Consider the following 22,312-nt stretch of genomic DNA (forward strand, 5'->3'; position numbering starts at 1 on the left):
CTCTACTCTATCCCTTGGAACTTGACATTGACGATGAAACACAGAAATTGCGTCGGGATTAAATACAAAAGCCTTAATGCCGACTTAAGTACAAGAAGAGTAAATCTTCTCATTGTTTGTGGTTTGCTTTGATCGTTTCCTTTGAGATGAGTATTAGATTCCGATGCACTACTGCATAATTACTCTATCACTTGGAACTTCACATTGACTATGAAACACAAAAATTGCGTCGGGATTTAATACAATAGGCACAATGCCGACTTAAGTACAAGAAGAGTAAATCTTCTCATTGTTCGTGGTTTGGTTTTTGCATTTAGTGGGAGATAAGTATTAGATTCCGATGCGCTACTGGAGCTTTACTCCATCCCTTGGACCTTCAAATTGACGATGAAACACAGAAATTGCGTCGGGATTCAATATAAAAGGCACAATGCCGACTCAAGTACAAGAAGAGTAAATATTCTTATTGTTTGTGGTTTGCTTAAAAGCGTTTCCTGTGAGATAAGTATTAGATTCCGATGCACTACTGCAGCTTTACTCTATCCCTTGGACGAACACATTGACGATGAAACACAGAAAATGCGTCGGAATTAAATACAAAATGCACAATGCCGACTTAAGTACAAGAAGAGTAAATCTGCTCATTGTTTGTGATTTGCTTTGAGCGTTTCCTGTGAGATCAGTAATAGCCTCCGACGCACTGCTGCAGCTTTAGTCTATCCCTTGGACCTTCACATTGACGATGAAACACAGAAATTGCGTCGGGATTTAATACAATAGGCACAATGCCGACTTAAGTACAAGAAGAGTAAATCTTCTCATTGTTCGTCGTTTGGTTTGAGCATTTAGTGGTTGATAAGTATTAGATTCCGATGCACTACTGCAGCTTTACACCATCCCTTGGACCTTCAAATTGACGATGAAACACAGAAATTGCGTCGGGATTCAATATAAAAGGCACAATGCCGACTTAAGTACAAGATGAGTAAATATTCTCATTGTTTGTGCTTTGCTTAAAAGCGTTTCCTGTGAGATAAGTATTAGATTCCGATGCACTACTGCAGCTTTACTCTATCCCTTGGACATACACATTGACGATGAAACACAGAAATTGCGTCGGGATTAAATACAAAAAGCACAATGCCGACTTAAGTACAAGAAGAGTAAATCTACTCATTGTTTGTGATTTGTTTTGAGCGTTTCCTGTGAGATCAGTATTAGCTTCCGACGCACTGCTGCAGCTTTAGTATATCCGTTGGACCTTCACATTGACGATGAAACAGAGAAATTGCGTCGGGATATAATACGAAAGGCGCAATGCCGACTTAAGTACAAGAAGAGTAAATATTCTAATTGTTTGTTGTTTGCTTTGAGCGTTTCCTGGGGGATCAGTATTAGATTCCGATGCACTACTGCATCTTTACTTTATCCCTAGGACCTTCATATTGACGATAAAACACAGAAATTGCGTCGGGATGTAATACAAAAGGCACAATGCCGACTTAAGTGCAAGAAGAGTAAATCTTCTCATTGTTTGTTGTTTGCTTTGAGCGTTTCCTGGGGGATCAGTATTAGATTCCGATGCACTACTGCAGCTTTACTCTATCCCTAGGACTTTCACATTGACGATGTAACACAGAAATTGCGTCGAGATTTAATACAAAAGGCACAATGCCGACTTAAGTACAAGAAGAGTATATCTTCTCAATGTTTGTGGTTCGCTTTAAGCGTTTCCTGTGAGATAAGTATTAGATTCCGATGCACTGCTGCAGCTTTACTCTATCCCTTGGAACTACACATTGACGATGAAACACAGATATTGCGTCGAGATTTAATACATAAGGCGCAGTGCCGACCAAAGTACAAGAAGTGTAAATCTTCTCATTGTTTGTGGTTTGCTTTGAGCGTTTCCGGGGAGATCAGTATTTGATTCCGATGCACTACTGCAGCTTTACTCTATCCCTAGGACCTTCATATTGACGATGAATCACAGAAATTGCGTCGGGATGTAATTCAAAAGGCTCAATGCCGACTTAAGTACAAGAAGAGTAAATCTTCTCATTGTTTCTGGTTTGCTTTGAGCGTTTCCTGGGAGATCAGTATTAGATTCCGACGCACTGCTGCAGCTTTACTCTATAACTTAAACCTTCACATTGAAGATGAAACACAGAAATTGCGTTGGGATTTATTTCAAATGGCACAACGCCGACTTAAGTACAAGTAGAGTAAATCTTCTCATTGTTTGTGGTTTGCTTTGTACGTTTCCTGGATATTAGTTTTAGATTCCGATGCACTACGGCTGCTTTACTCTATCCCTCGGACCTTCACATTGATGATGAAACACAGAAATTGCGTCGGGATTCAATATAAAAGGTACAATGCCGACTCAAGTAGAAGAAAAGTAAATATTCTCATTGTTTGTGGTTTGCTTAAAAGCGTTTCCTGTGAGATAAGTATTAGATTCCGATGCACTACTGCAGCTTTACTCTATCCCTTGGACCTACACATTGACGATGAAACACAGAAAATGCGTCGGAATTAAATACAAAAGGCACAATGCCAACCTAAGTACAAGAAGAGTAAATCTTCTCATTGTTTGTGGTTAGCTTTGGGCGTTTTCTGCGAGATCAGTATTAGATTCCGATGCACTACTGCAGCTTTATTCTATCCGTTGGACCTTCACATTGACGATGAAACACAGAAATTACGTCAGGATATAATACAAAAGGCACAACGATGACTTAGGTATAAGAAGAGTAAATCTTCTCATTGTTTGTGGTTTGCTTTGCTCGTTTCCTGGGAGATCAGTATTAGTTTCCGATGCATTACTGCAGCTCTACTCTATCCCTTGGAACTTGACATTGACGATGAAACACAGAAATTGCGTCGGGATTAAATACAAAAGCCTTAATGCCGACTTAAGTACAAGAAGAGTAAATCTTCTCATTGTTTGTGGTTTGCTTTGATCGTTTCCTTAGAGATGAGTATTAGATTCCGATGCACTACTGCATAATTACTCTATCACTTGGAACTTCACATTGACTATGAAACACAAAAATTGCGTCGGGATTTAATACAATAGGCACAATGCCGACTTAAGTACAAGAAGAGTAAATCTTCTCATTGTTCGTGGTTTGGTTTTAGCATTTAGTGGGAGATAAGTATTAGATTCCGATGCGCTACTGGAGCTTTACTCCATCCCTTGGACCTTCAAATTGACGATGAAACACAGAAATTGCGTCGGGATTCAATATAAAAGGCACAATGCCGACTCAAGTACAAGAAGAGTAAATATTCTCATTGTTTGTGGTTTGCTTAAAAGCGTTTCCTGTGAGATAAGTATTAGATTCCGATGCACTACTGCAGCTTTACTCTATCCCTTGGACGAACACATTGACGATGAAACACAGAAAATGCGTCGGAATTAAATACAAAATGCACAATGCCGACTTAAGTACAAGAAGAGTAAATCTGCTCATTGTTTGTGATTTGCTTTGAGCGTTTCCTGTGAGATCAGTAATAGCCTCCGACGCACTGCTGCAGCTTTAGTCTATCCGTTGGACCTTCACATTGACGATGAAACAGAGAAATTGCGTCGGGATATAATACGAAAGGCGCAATGCCGACTTAAGTACAAGAAGAGTAAATCTTCTCATTGTTCGTTGTTTGCTTTGAGCGTTTCCTGGGGGATCAGTATAAGATTCCGATGCACTACTGCATCTTTACTTTATCCCTAGGACCTTCATATTGACGATGAACCACAGAAATTGCGTCGGGATGTAATACAAAAGGCACAATGCCGACTTAAGTACAAGAAGAGTAAATCTTGTCATTGTTTGTTGTTTGCTTTGAGCGTTTCCTGGGGGATCAGTATAAGATTCCGGTGCACTACTGCAGCTTTACTCTATCCCTAGGACTTTCACATTGACGATGTAACACAGAAATTGCGTCGGGATTTAATACAAAAGGCACAATGCCGACTTAAGTACAAGAAGAGTATATCTACTCAATGTTTGTGGTTCGCTTTAAGCGTTTCCGGTGAGATAAGTATTAAATTCCGATGCACTACTGCAGCTTTACTCTATCCCTTGGACCTACACATTCACGATGAAACACAGATATTGCGTCGAGATTTAATACGAAAGGCACAGTGCCGACCAAAGTACAAGAAGAGTAAATCTTCTCATTGTTTGTGGTTTGCTTTGGGCGTTTCCGGGGAGATCAGTATTTGATTCCGATGCACTACTGCAGCTTTACTCTATCCCTAGGACCTTCATATTGACGATAAATCACAGAAATTGCGTCGGGATGTAATACAAAAAGGCACAATGCCGATTTAAGTACAAGAAGAGTAAATCTTCTCATTGTCTCTGGACTGCTTTGAGCGTTTCCTGGGAGATCAGTATTAGATTCCGACGCACTGCTGCAGCTTTACTCTATCCCTTAAACCTTCACATTGACGATGAAACACAGAAATTGCGTTGGGATTTATTTCAAATGGCACAACGCCGACTTAAGTACAAGTAGAGTAAATCTGTTTGTGGTTTGCTTTGAGCGTTTCCTGGATATCAGTTTTAGATTCCGATGCACTACGGCAGCTTTACTCTATCCCTCGGACCTTCACATTGACGATGAAACACAGAATTTGCGTCGGGATTTAATACAAAAGGCAATTTGCCGACCTAAGTACAAGAAGAGTATATCTTCTCATTGTTTGTGGTTAGCTTTGGGCGTTTTCTGCGAGATAAGTTTTAGATTCCGATGCACTACGGCAGCTTTACTCTATCCCTCGGACCTTCACATTGACGATGAAACACAGAAATTGCGTCCGGATAAAATACAAAAGGCACAATGATAACTTAGGTATAAGAAGAGTAAATCTTCTCATTGTTTGTGGTTTGCTTTGAGCGTTTCCTGGGAGATCAGTATTAGATTCCGATGCATTACTGTAGCTTTACTCAATCCCTTGGAACTTCACATTGACGATGAAACACAGAAATTGCGTCGGGATTTAACACAAAAGCCTTATTGCCGACTTAAGTACAAGAAGAGTAAATTTTCCCATTGTTTGTGGTTTGCTTTGATCGTTTCCTTTGAGATCGGTATTAGATTCCGATGCACTACTGCATGACTACTCTATCGCTTGGAACTTCACATTGACTATGAAACTCAGATATTGGGTCGGGATTCAGTACAAAAGGCACAAAGAAGACTTAAGTACAAGAAGAGTAAATCTTTCCATTGTTTGTTTTTTGGTTTGAGCGTTTCCTGAGAGAATAAGAATTAGATTCCGATGCGCTACTGCAGCTTTACTCTATCGTTTGGTCCAACACATTGACGATGAAACAAAGAAATTGCGTCCGGATTTAATACAAAAGGCACAATGCCGACTTAAGTACAAGAAGAGTAAATCTTGCAATTTTTTTTTCTGGATTGCTTTGAGCGTTTCCTGGGGGATCAGTATTAGATTCCGATGAACTACTGCAGCATTACTCTATCCCTTGGACCTTGACATTGACGATGAGACACAAAAATTGCGTCGATATTCAGTACAAAAGGCACAATGCCGACTTAAGTACAAGATGAGTAAATCTTCTCACTATCTGTGGTTTGCTGTGAGCGTTTCCTGGGAGATCAGTATTAGATTCCGATGCTCTACTGCAGCTGTACTCTATCCCTTGGAACTTCACATTGACGATGAAACACAGAAATTGCATCGGGATTTAATACAAATAGCACAAAGCCGAGTTAAGTATAAGAAGAGTAAATCTTCTCATTGTTCGTGGTTTGCTTTGAGCGTTTCTGGGCAGATCAGTAATAGATTCCGATGCACTACTGCAGCTTTACTCTATCCCTTGGAACTTCACATTGACGATGAAACACAGAAATTGCGTCGGGATTTAATACAAAAGGCACAATGACGACTTAAGTACAAGAAGAGTAAATCTTCTCACTATCTGTGGTTTGCTATGAGCGTTTCCTGGGAGATCAGTATTAGATTCCGATGCACTACTTCAGCTATACTTAATCCCTTGGGACTTCACATTGACGATGAAATATTCAAATAGCGTCTGGATTTAATACAAAAGGCACAATGCCGACTTAAGTACAAGAAGAGTATATCTTCTCATTGTTTGTGATTTGCTTTGGGCGTTTCCTGGGAGATCAGTATTAGATTCCAATGCTCTACTGCAGCTTCCTCTATCCCTTGGACCTTCACATTGACGATGAAACAGAGAAATTGCGTCGGGATATAATACAAAAGGCGCATTGCCGACTTAAGTACAAGAAGAGTAAATCTTCTCATTGTTTGTTGTTTGCTTTGGCGTTTCCTGGAGATCAGTTTTAGATTCCGATGCACTACGGCAGCTTTACTCTATCCCTTGGATCTTCACATTGAAGATGAAACACAGAAATTGCGTCGGGATTTAGTACAATAGGCACAATGCCGACTTAAGTACAAGAAGAGTAATTCTTCTCATTGTTTGTGGTATGCTTTGTGCGTTTCCTGGGAGATCAGTATTAGATTCTGATGCACTACTGCAGGATTACTCTATCCCTTGGACGTTCACATTGACGATGAAACACAGAATTTAAGTCGGGATTTAATACAAAAGGCACAATGCCGACCTAAGTACAAGAAGAGTAAATCTTCTCATAGTTTGTGGTTAGCTTTGAGAGTTTTCTGCGAGATCAGTATTAGATTTCGATGCACTACTGCAGCTTTACTCTATCCGTTGGACCATCAAATTGACATTGAAACATAGAAATTGCGTCGGGATATAATACAAAAGGCACAATGATGAATCAAGTAGAAGAAGAGTAAATCTTCTCAATGTTTGTGGTTTGCTTTGAGCGGTTCCGGGGAGATTAGTATTAGATTCCGATGCACTACTACAGCTTTACTCTATCCCTTGGAACCTCACATTGTCGATGAAACACAGAAATTGCTTCCGGATTTAATACAAAAGGCTTATTGCCGACTTAAGTACAAGAAGAGTAAATCTTCTCATCGTTTGTGGTTTGCTTTGATCGTTTCCTTTGAGATCAGTATTAGATTCCGATGCACTACTGCAGCTTTACTCCATCCCTTGGACCTTCAAATTGACGATGAAGCACAGAAATTGCGTCGGGATTCAATATAAAAGGCACAATGCCGACTTAAGTACAAGAAGAGTAAATATTACCATTGTTTGTGGTTTGCTTTAAGCGTTTCCTGTGAGATAAGTATTAGATTCCGATGCACTACTTGAGCTTTAGTCTATCCCTTGGTCCTACACATTGACAATGAAACACAGATATTGCGTCGGGATTTAATTCAAAAGGCACAATGCCGACTAAAGTACAAGAGGAGTAAATCTTCTCATTGTTTGTGGTTTGCTTTGAGCGTTTCCGCGGAGATCAGTATTAGATTCCGATGCACTACTTCAGCTTTACTCTATCCCTAGGACCTTTATATTGACGATGAAACACAGAAATTTCGTCGGGATGTAATACAAAAGGCACAATGCCGACATATGTACAAGAAGAGTAAATCTTCTCACTGTTACTGGTTTGCTTTGAGCGTTTCCTGGGGGATCAGTATTAGATTCCGTTGCACTACAGCAGCTTTACTCTATCCCTTGGCCCTTCACATTGACAATGCAACACTAAAATTGCGCCGGGATTTAATAAGAAAGGCACAATGCCGACCTAAGTACAAGAAGAGTAAATCTTCGTATTGTTTGTAGTTTGCTTTGAGCGTTTCATGGGAGATCAGTATTAGAGTCCGATGCACTACTGCAGCTTTACTCTATCCCTTGGACCTTTACATTGACGATGAAACACAGAAATTGCATCGGAATGTAATACAAAATGCACAATGCCGACTTAAGGTCAAGAGGAGTAAGTCTTCACATTGTTGTGGTTTGCTTTGAGCGTTTACTGGGAGACCTGAATTAGATTCCGAAACACTACTGCAGCCGTCCTCTATCCCTTGGACCTTCACGTTTACGAGGAAACACAGAAGTTGCGTCAGGATTTATGACAAAAGGCACAATGCCAACTTAAGTAAAAGAAGAGTAAATCTTCTCATTGTTTATAGTTTGCTTTGAGCGTTTCCTGGGAGATCAGTATTAGATTCCGATGCACTATGGCAGCTTTACTTTGACCCTTGGACCTTCACATTGACGATGAAACACAGATTTTGCGTCAGGATTTAATACAAAAGGGTCAATGCCGACCTAAGTACATGAAGAGTATACCTTCTCATTGTTTGTGGTTTGCTTTGTGCGATTCCTGGGTGATCAGTATTAAATTCTGATGCACTACTGTAGATTTACTCTATCCCTTGGCCCTTCAAATTGACGATGAAACACAGAAATAGCGACGGGATTTTATACAAAATGCACAATAACGACTTAAGTACAAGAAGAGTAAATCTTCTCATTGTTTATGGTTTGCTTTGAGCGATTCCTGTGAGATCAGTATTAGATTCCGATGCACTATGGCATCTTTATTCTGATCCTTGTACCTTCAAATTGACGTTGAAACACAGAAATTCCGTCGGGATTAAATACAAAAGGCACAATGCCGACATATGTACTAGAAGAGTAATACTTTTCATTGTCTGTGGTTTGTTGTGAGCGATTCCTGGGAGTTCAGTATTAGATTCCGATGCACTACTGCAGATTTATGCTATCCCTTGCACCTTCACATAGACAATGAAACACCGAAATTACGTCGGTATTTAAGACAAACGGCACAATGCCCTCTTATGTTCAAGAAGAGTATATCTTCTGATTGTTTTAGGTTTGCTTTGAGCGATTCCCGGGATATCAGCATTAGATTCCAATGCAATTCTGCAGCTTTACTCTATCTCTTGGACCTTCACATTGAAGATGAAAAACAGATTTTGCTTCGGGAATTAGTACTAAAGGCACAATGCCGACGTAAGTAGAAGAAGAGTAAATCTTTTCATTGTTTGAGGTTTGTTTTGAGCGTTTTGTGGGGGATCAGTATTAGATTCCGATGGACTACTGCTGCTTTACTCTATCCCTTGGACCTTCACATTGACGATGAAACACATAAATTGCGTCGGGAAATAATACAAGAGGCACAATGCCGACTTAAGTACATGAAGAGTAAATCTTCTCATTCTTCGTGGTTTGTTATGAGCGTTTCCTGGGAGATCTGTATTAGATTCCGATGCACTACTGCAGCTTTACTCTATCCTTTGGACCTTCACATTGACGATGAAACACTGAAATTCCGTCGGGATTTAATACAAAAGGCACAATGCCGACTTAAGTACCAGAAAAGTCAATCTTCTTAATGTCTGTGGTTTGCTCTGAGCGTTTCTTGGGAGATCAGTAGTAGATTCCGATGCACTATGGCAGCTTTACTCTGTCCCTTGGGCCTTCACATTGACGATGAAACACAGAAATTGCTTCGGGATTTAATACAAAAGGCACAATGCCGACAAGAAGAGTACAAGAAGAGTAAATCTTCTCATTGTTTCTGGTTTGCTTTGAGCGTTTCCTGGGGGATCAGTATTAGATTCCGATGCACTCTAACCTTTGGACCTTCACATTGACGATGAAAAGCAGAAATTGCGTTGGGATTTAATACGAAAGGCACAATGCCGACTTAAGTAGAAGTAGAGTAAATGATCTCATTGTTTGTGGTTTGCTTTGAGCGTCTCCTGGGAGAGCAGTATTAGATTCCGATGCACTACTGCGGCTATACTGAAACCCATGGAAGTTCGCATTGACGATGAAACACAGGAATTGCGTCGGGATTTAATACAAAAGGAACAATGCCGACTTCTGTACAAGTGGAGGAAACTGTCTCATTGTTTGTGGTTTGCTTGGAGCGATTCCTGGGAGATCAGTGTAAGATTCCGGTGCCCTACTGCAGCTTTACGCTATCCCTTGGACTTTCACATTGACGATGAAACACAGAAATTTCGTCGGGGTTTAATACAAAAGGCACAATGCTCACTTATGTAGAGGAAGAGTAAATCTTCTCATTGTTTGTGGTTTGCTTTGAGCGTTTCCTGGGAGATCAGGTTTGGATTCCAATGCACTGCTGCTGATTTACTCTATCACTTGGAACTTCACATTGGCGATGAAACTCAGAGATTGCGTCGGGAATTAATACAAAAGGCACAATGCCGACTTAAGTACAAGAAGAATTAATCTTCTCATTGTTTCTGTTTTGCTTTGAGCGTTTTCTGGGAGTTCAGTATTAGATTCCGAAGCACTACTGCAGGTTTACTCTATCCCTTGGACCTTCACATTGACGATGAAACACAGAAATTGCGTCGGGATTTAATACAAAAGGCACAATGCCAACATAAGTACAAGAAGAGTGAATCTTCTCATTGTTTGTGGTTTGCTATGAGCGTTTCATGAGGGACTAGTATTAGATTCCAATGCACTACTGCAGCTTTACTCTATTTCTTGGACCTTCACATTGACAATGAAACACAGAAATTGGGTCGGGATTTAATACAAAAGGCACAATGCCGACTTAAGTACAAGGTGAGTAAATCTTCTCATTGTTTGTGGTTTGCTTTGAGCGCTTTCTGGGAGATCTGTATTACGTTAGGGTGCACTACTGAAGCTTTACTCTATAGCTTGGAGCTTCAAATTGACGATGAAACACAAAAATAGCGTCGGGATTTAACACAAAAAACACAATGCTGTCTTAAGTACAAGAAGAGTAACTCTTCCCAGTGTTTGTGGTTTGGTTTGAGCGTTTCCTGCGAGATTCGTATTAGATTCCGATGCACTACTGTAGCTTTACTCTATCCCTTGTACCTTCACATTGACGATGAAACACCGAAATTGCGTCGGGATTTAATACGAAAGGCACAATGCTTACCTAAGTACAAGAAGAGTAAATCATCTCATTGCTTGTGGTTTCTTTTGAGCGAGTCCTGGGAGATGAGTATTTGATACCGATGCACTACTGCAGCTTTACTCAATCCCTGGGACCTTCACGTTGACGACGAAACACAGAAGTTGCGTCGTGATTTAATACAAAACGGACAATGCTGACTTATGTCCCAGAGGAGAAAATCTTCTCATTGTTTGTGATTTGCTTTGAGCATTTCCTGGGAGATCATTATTAGATTCCGATGCACTACTGCAGCGTTATTCCTTGACCTTCAAATTGACGATGAAACATAGGAATTGCGTCGCAATTTAATACAAAAGGCACAATGCAAACTGAAGTGGAAGAAAAGTAAATCTTCTCTTCGTTTGTGGTTTGCTTTGAGCGTTTCCCGTGAGATCAGTATCAGATTCCGACGCACTACTGCAGCTTCACTCTATCCCTTCGACTTTCACATTGACGATGAAACACAGATATTGCTTCGGGATTAAATACAAAAGGCATAATGTGGACTTAAGTACAAGAAGAGTAAATCTTATCATTGTTTGTGGTTTGCTTCGAGCGTTTCCTGGGAGATCAGTATTAGATTGCGATGCACAACTGCAGCTTTACTCTATCCCTTGGACTTTACATTGACGATGAAACACAGAAATTGCGTCGGGATTTAATACAAAATGCACAATGCCAACATAAGTACAAGAAGAGAAAATCTTCTCATTGGTTGTGATTTAGTTTATGCGATTCCTGGGAGATAAGTATTAGTTTCCGATGCACTACTGCAGCTTTACTCTATCCTTTGGACCTTCACATTGACGATGAAACACAGAAATTGCGTTGTGTTTAATTCAAAGGTCACAATGCCGACTTAAGTAGAAGAGGAGTAAATCTTCTCATTTTTTGTGGTTTGCTTCGAGCGTTTCCTGGGAGATAGGTATTAGATTGCGATGCACAACTGCAGCTTTACTCTATCCCTTGGACTTTCACATTCACGATGAAACACAGAAATTGCGTCGGGATTTAATACAAAATGCACAATGCCGACATAAGTACAAGAAGAGTAAATCTTCTCATTGTTTGTGGTTTGTTTTGAGCGATTCCTGCGAGATCAGTATTAGATTCCGATTGACTACTGCAGCTTTACTCTACCCCTTGGACCTTCACGTTGACGATGAAACACAGAAATTGCGTCGGGATTAAATACAAAAGGCACAATGCCGACTTAAGTACAAGAAGTGTAAATCTTTTCATTGTTTGTGGTTTTATTTTGAGCGTTTCCTGGGAGATTAGTATTAGATTCCGATGCAGTACTGCAGCTTCACTCTATCCCTTGCACCTTCACTTTGACGATGAAACATAGAAATCGTGTCGGGATTTAATACAAAAGGGACAATGCCGACTTATAAACAAGAAGAGTAAATCTTCTTATTGCTTGTGGTTTGCCAGTAGCGTTTCGTGGGGGATGAATATTAGATTCCGATGCACTACTGCAGCTTTACTTTATCCCTTACCTTCACATTGACAATGAAACACAGAAATTGCGTCGGTATTTAATACTAAAGGCACAATGCCCACTTAAGCACAAGAAGAGTAAATTTCTCATTGTTTCTGGTTTGCTTTGTGCATTTCCTGGGCTATGAGTATTAGATTCCGGTGCATTACTGCAGCTTTACTCTATCCCTTGGAACTTCTCATTGCGATGAAACACAGAAATTGCGCCGCGATTTAATACAAAGGTCACAATGCCGACTTAAATTCAAGAGGAATATATCTTCCCATTGTTTGTGGTTTGCTTTGAGCGTTTCATGGATATCAGTATTAGATTCCGATGCACTACTGCAGCTTTACTCTATCCCTTGGACTTTCACATTGACGATGAAACTCAGAAATTCCGTCGGGATTTAATATAAAATGCACAATTCCGACGTAAGTACAAGAAGAGTAATTCTTCTCATTGTTTGTGATTTGGTTTGAGCGATTCCTGGGAGATGAGTATTAGTTTCCGATGCACTACTGCAGCTTTACTCTATCCCTTTGACCTTCACATTGACGATGAAACACAGAAATTGCGTCGGGATTTAATACAAGAGGCACAATGCCGAATTAAGTACAAGAAGAGTAAATATTATCATTGTTTGTTGTTTGCTTTGAGCGTTACGTAAGAAATCAGTATTAGATTCCGATGCACTACTGCAGCTTTACTCTATCCCTTGGACCTTCGCATTGACGATGAAACACAGAAATTGCGTTGGGATTTAATACAAAACGTGCAGTGCCGACTTCAGTACAAGAAGAGTAAATCTTCTCCTTGTTTGTGGTTTGCTTTGAGCGTTTCATGGGAGATCAGTATTAGATTGCGATGCACAACTGCAGCTTTACTCTATCCCTTGGACTTTCACATTCACGATGAAACACAGAAATTGCGTCGGGATTTAATACAAAATGCACAATGCCGACATAAGTACAAGAAGAGTAAATCTTCTCATTGTTTGTGGTTTGTTTTGAGCGATTCCTGCGAGATCAGTATTAGATTCCGATTGACTACTGCAGCTTTACTCTACCCCTTGGACCTTCACGTTGACGATGAAACACAGAAATTGCGTCGGGATTAAATACAAAAGGCACAATGCCGACTTAAGTACAAGAAGTGTAAATCTTTTCATTGTTTGTGGTTTTATTTTGAGCGTTTCCTGGGAGATTAGTATTAGATTCCGATGCAGTACTGCAGCTTCACTCTATCCCTTGCACCTTCACTTTGACGATGAAACATAGAAATCGTGTCGGGATTTAATACAAAAGGGACAATGCCGACTTATAAACAAGAAGAGTAAATCTTCTTATTGCTTGTGGTTTGCCAGTAGCGTTTCGTGGGGGATGAATATTAGATTCCGATGCACTACTGCAGCTTTACTTTATCCCTTACCTTCACATTGACAATGAAACACAGAAATTGCGTCGGTATTTAATACTAAAGGCACAATGCCCACTTAAGCACAAGAAGAGTAAATTTCTCATTGTTTCTGGTTTGCTTTGTGCATTTCCTGGGCTATGAGTATTAGATTCCGGTGCATTACTGCAGCTTTACTCTATCCCTTGGAACTTCTCATTGCGATGAAACACAGAAATTGCGCCGCGATTTAATACAAAGGTCACAATGCCGACTTAAATTCAAGAGGAATATATCTTCCCATTGTTTGTGGTTTGCTTTGAGCGTTTCATGGATATCAGTATTAGATTCCGATGCACTACTGCAGCTTTACTCTATCCCTTGGACTTTCACATTGACGATGAAACTCAGAAATTCCGTCGGGATTTAATATAAAATGCACAATTCCGACGTAAGTACAAGAAGAGTAATTCTTCTCATTGTTTGTGATTTGGTTTGAGCGATTCCTGGGAGATGAGTATTAGTTTCCGATGCACTACTGCAGCTTTACTCTATCCCTTTGACCTTCACATTGACGATGAAACACAGAAATTGCGTCGGGATTTAATACAAGAGGCACAATGCCGAATTAAGTACAAGAAGAGTAAATATTATCATTGTTTGTTGTTTGCTTTGAGCGTTACGTAAGAAATCAGTATTAGATTCCGATGCACTACTGCAGCTTTACTCTATCCCTTGGACCTTCGCATTGACGATGAAACACAGAAATTGCGTTGGGATTTAATACAAAACGTGCAGTGCCGACTTCAGTACAAGAAGAGTAAATCTTCTCCTTGTTTGTGGTTTGCTTTGAGCGTTTCATGGGAGATCAGTATTAGATTGCGATGCACAACTGCAGCTTTACTCTATCCCTTGGACCTTTACATTGCCGATGAAACACAGAAATTGCGTCGGGATTAAATACAAAAGGCACAATGCCGACTTAAGTACAAGAATTGTATATCTAGTCATTGTTTGTGGTTTTATTTTGAGCGTTTCCTGGGAGATCAGTATTAGATTCCGATGCAGTACTGCAGCTTCACTCTATCCCTTGCACCTTCACATTGACGATGAAACATAGAAATCGCGTCGGGATTTAATACAAAAGGTACAATGCCGACTTATAAACAAGAAGAGTAAATCTTCTCACTGTTTGTGGTTTGGTTTGAGCGTTTCCTGGGAGTTAAGTATTGGATTCCGATGCACTACTGCAGCTTTACTCTATCCCTTGGACCTTCACATTGAAGTTGAAACACGGAAATTGCGTCGGGATTTAACACAAAAGGAATAATGCCGACTTAAGTACAAGATGAGAAAATCGTTTCATTGTTCGTGGTTTGCTTTGAGCGTTTCGTTGGAGATCAGTGTTAGATTCCGATGCATTACTGCAGCTTTACTCTATCCCTTGGAACTTCACATCGACGATGAAACACAGAAATTGAGTCTGGATTTAATACAAAAGGCAGAATGCCGACTTAAGGACAAGAAGAATAAATTTCCTTATTGCTTGTGGTTTGCCAGGAGCGTTTGCTGGGGGATGAGTATTAGACTCCGATGCACTACTGCAGCTTTACTCTATCCTTTGGACCTTCACATTGACGATGAAACACAGAAATTGCGTTGTGATTTAATTCAAAGGTCACAATGCCGATTTAAATAGAAGAGGAGTAAATCTTCACATTGTTTGTGGTTTGCTTCGAGCGTATCCTGGGAGATCAGTATTAGATTGCGATGCACAACTGCAGCTTTACTCTATCCCTTGCACTTTCACATTGACGATGAAACACAGAAATTGCGTCGGGATTTAATACAAAATGCACAATGCCGACATAAGTACAAGAAGAGTAAATCTTCTCATTGTTTGTGGTTTGTTTTGGGCGATTCCTGGGAGATCAGTATTAGATTCCGATTGACTACTGCAGCTTTACTGTACCCCTTGGACCTTCACATTGACGATGAAACACAGAAATTGCGTCGCGATTAAATACAAAAGGCACAATGCCGACTTAAGTACAAGAAGTGTAAATCTTTTCATTGTTTGTGGTTTTATTTTGAGCGTTTCCTGGGAGATTAGTATTAGATTCCGATGCAGTACTGCAGCTTCACTCTATCCCTTGCACCTTCACTTTGACGATGAAACAAAGAAATCGTGTCGGGATTTAATACAAAAGGGACAATGCCGACTTATAAACAAGAAGAGTAAATCTTCTTATTGCTTGTGGTTTGCCAGTAGCGTTTCGTGGGGGATGAATATTAGATTCCGATGCACTACTGCAGCTTTACTTTATCCCTTACCTTCACATTGACAATGAAACACAGAAATTGCGTCGGTATTTAATACTAAAGGCACAATGCCCACTTAAGCACAAGAAGAGTAAATTTCTCATTGTTTCTGGTTTGCTTTGTGCATTTCCTGGGCTATGAGTATTAGATTCCGGTGCATTACTGCAGCTTTACTCTATCCCTTGGAACTTCTCATTGCGATGAAACACAGAAATTGCGCCGCGATTTAATACAAAGGTCACAATGCCGACTTAAATTCAAGAGGAATATATCTTCCCATTGTTTGTGGTTTGCTTTGAGCGTTTCATGGATATCAGTATTAGATTCCGATGCACTACTGCAGCTTTACTCTATCCCTTGGACTTTCACATTGACGATGAAACTCAGAAATTCCGTCGGGATTTAATATAAAATGCACAATTCCGACGTAAGTACAAGAAGAGTAATTCTTCTCATTGTTTGTGATTTGGTTTGAGCGATTCCTGGGAGATGAGTATTAGTTTCCGATGCACTACTGCAGCTTTACTCTATCCCTTTGACCTTCACATTGACGATGAAACACAGAAATTGCGTCGGGATTTAATACAAGAGGCACAATGCCGAATTAAGTACAAGAAGAGTAAATATTATCATTGTTTGTTGTTTGCTTTGAGCGTTACGTAAGAAATCAGTATTAGATTCCGATGCACTACTGCAGCTTTACTCTATCCCTTGGACCTTCGCATTGACGATGAAACACAGAAATTGCGTTGGGATTTAATACAAAACGTGCAGTGCCGACTTCAGTACAAGAAGAGTAAATCTTCTCCTTGTTTGTGGTTTGCTTTGAGCGTTTCATGGGAGATCAGTATTAGATTGCGATGCACAACTGCAGCTTTACTCTATCCCTTGGACCTTTACATTGCCGATGAAACACAGAAATTGCGTCGGGATTAAATACAAAAGGCACAATGCCGACTTAAGTACAAGAATTGTATATCTAGTCATTGTTTGTGGTTTTATTTTGAGCGTTTCCTGGGAGATCAGTATTAGATTCCGATGCAGTACTGCAGCTTCACTCTATCCCTTGCACCTTCACATTGACGATGAAACATAGAAATCGCGTCGGGATTTAATACAAAAGGTACAATGCCGACTTATAAACAAGAAGAGTAAATCTTCTCACTGTTTGTGGTTTGGTTTGAGCGTTTCCTGGGAGTTAAGTATTGGATTCCGATGCACTACTGCAGCTTTACTCTATCCCTTGGACCTTCAGATTGAAGTTGAAACACGGAAATTGCGTCGGGATTTAACACAAAAGGAATAATGCCGACTTAAGTACAAGATGAGAAAATCGTTTCATTGTTCGTGGTTTGCTTTGAGCGTTTCGTTGGAGATCAGTGTTAGATTCCGATGCATTACTGCAGCTTTACTCTATCCCTTGGAACTTCACATCGACGATGAAACACAGAAATTGAGTCTGGATTTAATACAAAAGGCAGAATGCCGACTTAAGGACAAGAAGAATAAATTTCCTTATTGCTTGTGGTTTGCCAGGAGCGTTTGCTGGGGGATGAGTATTAGACTCCGATGCACTACTGCAGCTTTACTCTATCCTTTGGACCTTCACATTGACGATGAAACACAGAAATTGCGTTGTGATTTAATTCAAAGGTCACAATGCCGATTTAAATAGAAGAGGAGTAAATCTTCACATTGTTTGTGGTTTGCTTCGAGCGTATCCTGGGAGATCAGTATTAGATTGCGATGCACAACTGCAGCTTTACTCTATCCCTTGCACTTTCACATTGACGATGAAACACAGAAATTGCGTCGGGATTTAATACAAAATGCACAATGCCGACATAAGTACAAGAAGAGTAAATCTTCTCATTGTTTGTGGTTTGTTTTGGGCGATTCCTGGGAGATCAGTATTAGATTCCGATTGACTACTGCAGCTTTACTGTACCCCTTGGACCTTCACATTGACGATGAAACACAGAAATTGCGTCGCGATTAAATACAAAAGGCACAATGCCGACTTAAGTACAAGAAGTGTAAATCTTTTCATTGTTTGTGGTTTTATTTTGAGCGTTTCCTGGGAGATTAGTATTAGATTCCGATGCAGTACTGCAGCTTCACTCTATCCCTTGCACCTTCACATTGACGATGAAACATAGAAATCGCGTCGGGATTTAATACAAAAGGCACAATGCCGACTTATAAACAAGAAGAGTAAATCTTATCATTGTTTGTGGTTTGGTTTGAGCGTGTCCTGGGAGATAAGTATTGGATTCCGATGCACTACTGCTGCTTTACTCTATCCCTTGGACCTTCACATTGAAGTTGAAACACAGAAATTGCGTCGGGATTTAACACAAAAGGCACAATGCCGACTTAAGTACAAGATGAGAAAACCTTTACATTGTTCGTGGTTTGCTTTGAGCGTTTCGTTGGAGTTCAGTGTTAGATTGCGATGCATTACTGCTGCTTTACTCTATCCCTTGGAACTTCACATCGACGATAAAACACAGAAATTGCGTCTGGATTAAATACAAAAGGCACAATGCCGACTTAAGGAAAGAAGAGTAAATTTTCTTATTGCTTGTGGTTTGCCAGGAGCGTGTCCTGGGGGATGAGTATTAGATTCCGATGCACTACTGCAGCTTTACTTTATGCCTTACCTTCTCATTGACAATGAAACACAGAAATTGCGTTGGTATTTAATACAAAAGGCACAATGCCAACTTAGGTACAAGAAGAGTAAATTTCTCATTGTTTCTGGTTTGCTTTGTGCATTTCCTGGGCTATGAGTATTAGATTCCGTTGCATTACTGCAGCTTTACTCTATCCCTTGGAACTTCTCATTGCGATGATACACAGAAATTGCGCCGGGATTTAATACAAAGTTCACAATGCTGACTTAAGTTCAAGAGGAATATATCTTCCCATTGTTTATGGTTTGCTTTGAGCGTTTCACGGAGATCAGTATTAGATTCCGATGCACTACTGCAGCTTTACTCTATCCCTTGGACTTTCACATTGACGATGAAACACAGAAATTGCGTCGGGATTTAATATAAAATGCACAATGCCGACGTAAGTACAAGAAGAGTAAATCTTCTCATTGTTTGTGATTTGGTTTGAGCGATTCCTGGGAGATAAGTATTAGTTTCCGATGCACTACTGCAGCTTTACTCTATCCCTTTGGACCTTCACATTGACGATGAAACACAGAAATTGCGTCGGGATTTAATACAAAAGGCACAATGCCGAATTAAGTACAAGAAGAGTAAATATTCTCATTGTTTGTTGTTTGCTTTGAGCGTTTCGTAAAAAATCAGTATTAGATTCCGATGCACTATTGCAGCTTTACTCTATCTCTTGGACCTTCGCATTGACGATGAAACACAGAAATTGCGTTGGGATTTAATACAAAACGCGCAGTGCCGACTTCAGTACAAGAAGAGTAAATCTTCTCCTTGTTTGTGGTTTCGCTTTGAGCGTTTCCTGGGAGATCAGTATTAGATTGCGATGCACAACTGCAGCTTTACTCTATCCCTTGGACCTTTACATTGACGAAGAAACTCAGAAATTACGTCGGGATTAAATACAAAAGGTACAATGCCGACTTCAGTACAAGAATTGTAAATCTTGTCATTGTTTGTGGTTTTATTTTGAGCGTTTCCTGGGAGATCAGTATTAGATTCCGATGCAGTACTGCAGCTTCACTCTATCCCTTGCACCTTCACATTGACGATGAAACATAGAAATCGCGTCGGGATTTAATATGAAAGGTAAATGCCGACTTATAAACAAGAAGAGTAAATCTTCTCACTGTTTGTGGTTTGGTTTGAGCGTTTCCTGGGAGATAAGTATTGGATTCCGATGCACTACTGCAGCTTTACTCTATCCCTTGGACCTTCACATTGAAGTTGAAACACAGAAATTGCGTCGGGATTTAACACAAAAGGAACAATGCCGACTTAAGTACAAGATGAGAAAGTCTTTTCATTGTTCGTGGTTTGCTTTGAGCGTTTCGTTGGATATCAGTGTTAGATTCCGATTCATTACTGCAGCCTTACTCTATCCCTTGGAACTTCACATCGACGATGAAACACAGAAATTGAGTCTGGATTTAATACAAAAGGCAGAATGCCGACTTAAGGACAAGAAGAATAAATTTCCTTATTGCTTGTGGTTTGCCAGGAGCGTTTCCTGGGGGATGAGTATTAGACTCCGATGCACTACTGCAGCTTTTTTCTATCCCTTACCTTCACATTGACGATGAAACACAGAAATTGCGTCGGTATTTAATACAAGAGGCACAATGCCAACTTAAGTACAAGATGAGTAAATTTCTCTTTGTTTCTGGTTTGCTTTGTGCGTTTCCTGGGCTATGAGTATTAGATTCCGGTGCATTACTGCAGCTTTACTCTACCCCTTGGAACTTCACATTGAGTTGAAACACAGAAATTGCGTCGGGATTTAATACAAAGGTCACAATGCCGACTTAAGTACAAGAGGAGTAAATCTTCTCATTGTTTGTGGTTTGCTATGAGCGTTTCATGGAGATCAGTATTAGATTCCGATGCACTACTGCAGCTTTACTCTATCCCTTGGACTTTCACATTGACGTTGAAGCACAGAAAATGCGTCGGGATTTAATATAAAATGCACAATGCCGACATAAGTGCAAGAAGAGTAAATCTTCTTATTGTTTGTGATTTGGTTTGAGTGATTCCTGGGAGGTAAGTATTAGTTTCCGATGCACTACTGCAGCTTTACTCTATCCGTTGGACCTTCACATTGACGATGAAACACAGAAATAGCGTCGGGATTTAATACAAAAGACACAATGCCGACTTGTAAACAAGAAGAGTAAATATTCTCATTGTTTGTGGTTTGGTTTGAGAGTTTCCTGGGAGATACGTATTGGATTCCGATGCACTACTGCAGCTTTACTCTATCCGTTGGACCTTCACATTGACGATGAAACACAGAAATAGCGTCGGGATTTAATACAAAAGACACAATGCCGACTTGTAAACAAGAAGAGTAAATATTCTCATTGTTTGTTGTTTGCTTTGAGCGTTTCGTAAGAGATCAGTATTAGATTCCGATGCACTACTGCAGCTTTACTCTATCCCTTGGACCTTCGCATTGATGATGAAACACAGAAATTGCGTTGGGATTTAATACAAAACGCGCAGTGCCGAGTTCAGTATAAGAAGAGTAATGCTTCACATTGTTTCTGGTTTGCTTTGAGCGTTTCCTGGGGGATCAGTATTAGATTCTGATGCACTACTGCAGCTTTACTCCATCCCTTGGACCTTCACATTGACGATGAAACACAGAAATTGCGTCGGGATTAAATACAAAAGGCATAATGCCGACTTAAGTACAAGAAGTGTAAATCTTTTCATTGTTTGTGGATTTATTTTGAGCGTTTCCTGGGAGATCAGTATTAGATTCCGATGCAGTACTGCAGCTTCACTCTATCCCTTGCACCTTCACATTGACGATGAAACATAGAAATCGCGTCGGGATTTAATACAAAAGGCACAATGCCGACTTGTAAACAAGAAGAGTAAATATTCTCATTGTTTGTGGTTTGGTTTGAGAGTTTCCTGGGAGATAAGTATTGGATTCCGATGCACTACTGCAGCTTTACTCTATCCCTTGGACATTCACATTGAAGTTGAAACACAGAAATTGCGTCGAGATTTAACACAAAAGGCACAATGCCGACTAAAGTACAAGATGAGAAAATCTTTTCATTGTTCGTGGTTTGCTCTGAGCGTTTCGTTGGAGATCAGTGTTAGATTCCGATGCATTACTGCAGCTTTACTCTATCCCTTGGAACTTCACATCGACGAAGAAACACAGAAATTGCGTCTGGATTTAATACAAAAGGCACAATGCCGGCTTAAGTACAAGAAGAGTAAATTTCTCATTGTTTCTGGTTTGCTCTGTGCATATCCTGGGCTACGAGTATTAAATTCCGGTGCATAACTGCAGCTTTACTCTATCCCTTGGAACTTCACATTGCGATGAAACACAGAAATTGCGTAGGGATTTAATACAAGGGTCACAATGCCGACGTAAGTACAAGAGGAGTAAATCATCTCATTGTTTGTGGTTTGCTTTGAGCGTTTCGTGGAAATCAGTATTAGATTCCGATGCACTACTTCAGCTTTACTCTATCCCTTGGACTTTCACATTGACGACGAAACACAGAAATTGCGT

Source organism: Schistocerca piceifrons, chromosome 3 (genome assembly GCF_021461385.2).
Source record: "Schistocerca piceifrons isolate TAMUIC-IGC-003096 chromosome 3, iqSchPice1.1, whole genome shotgun sequence".
Taxonomy (NCBI): domain Eukaryota; kingdom Metazoa; phylum Arthropoda; class Insecta; order Orthoptera; family Acrididae; genus Schistocerca; species Schistocerca piceifrons.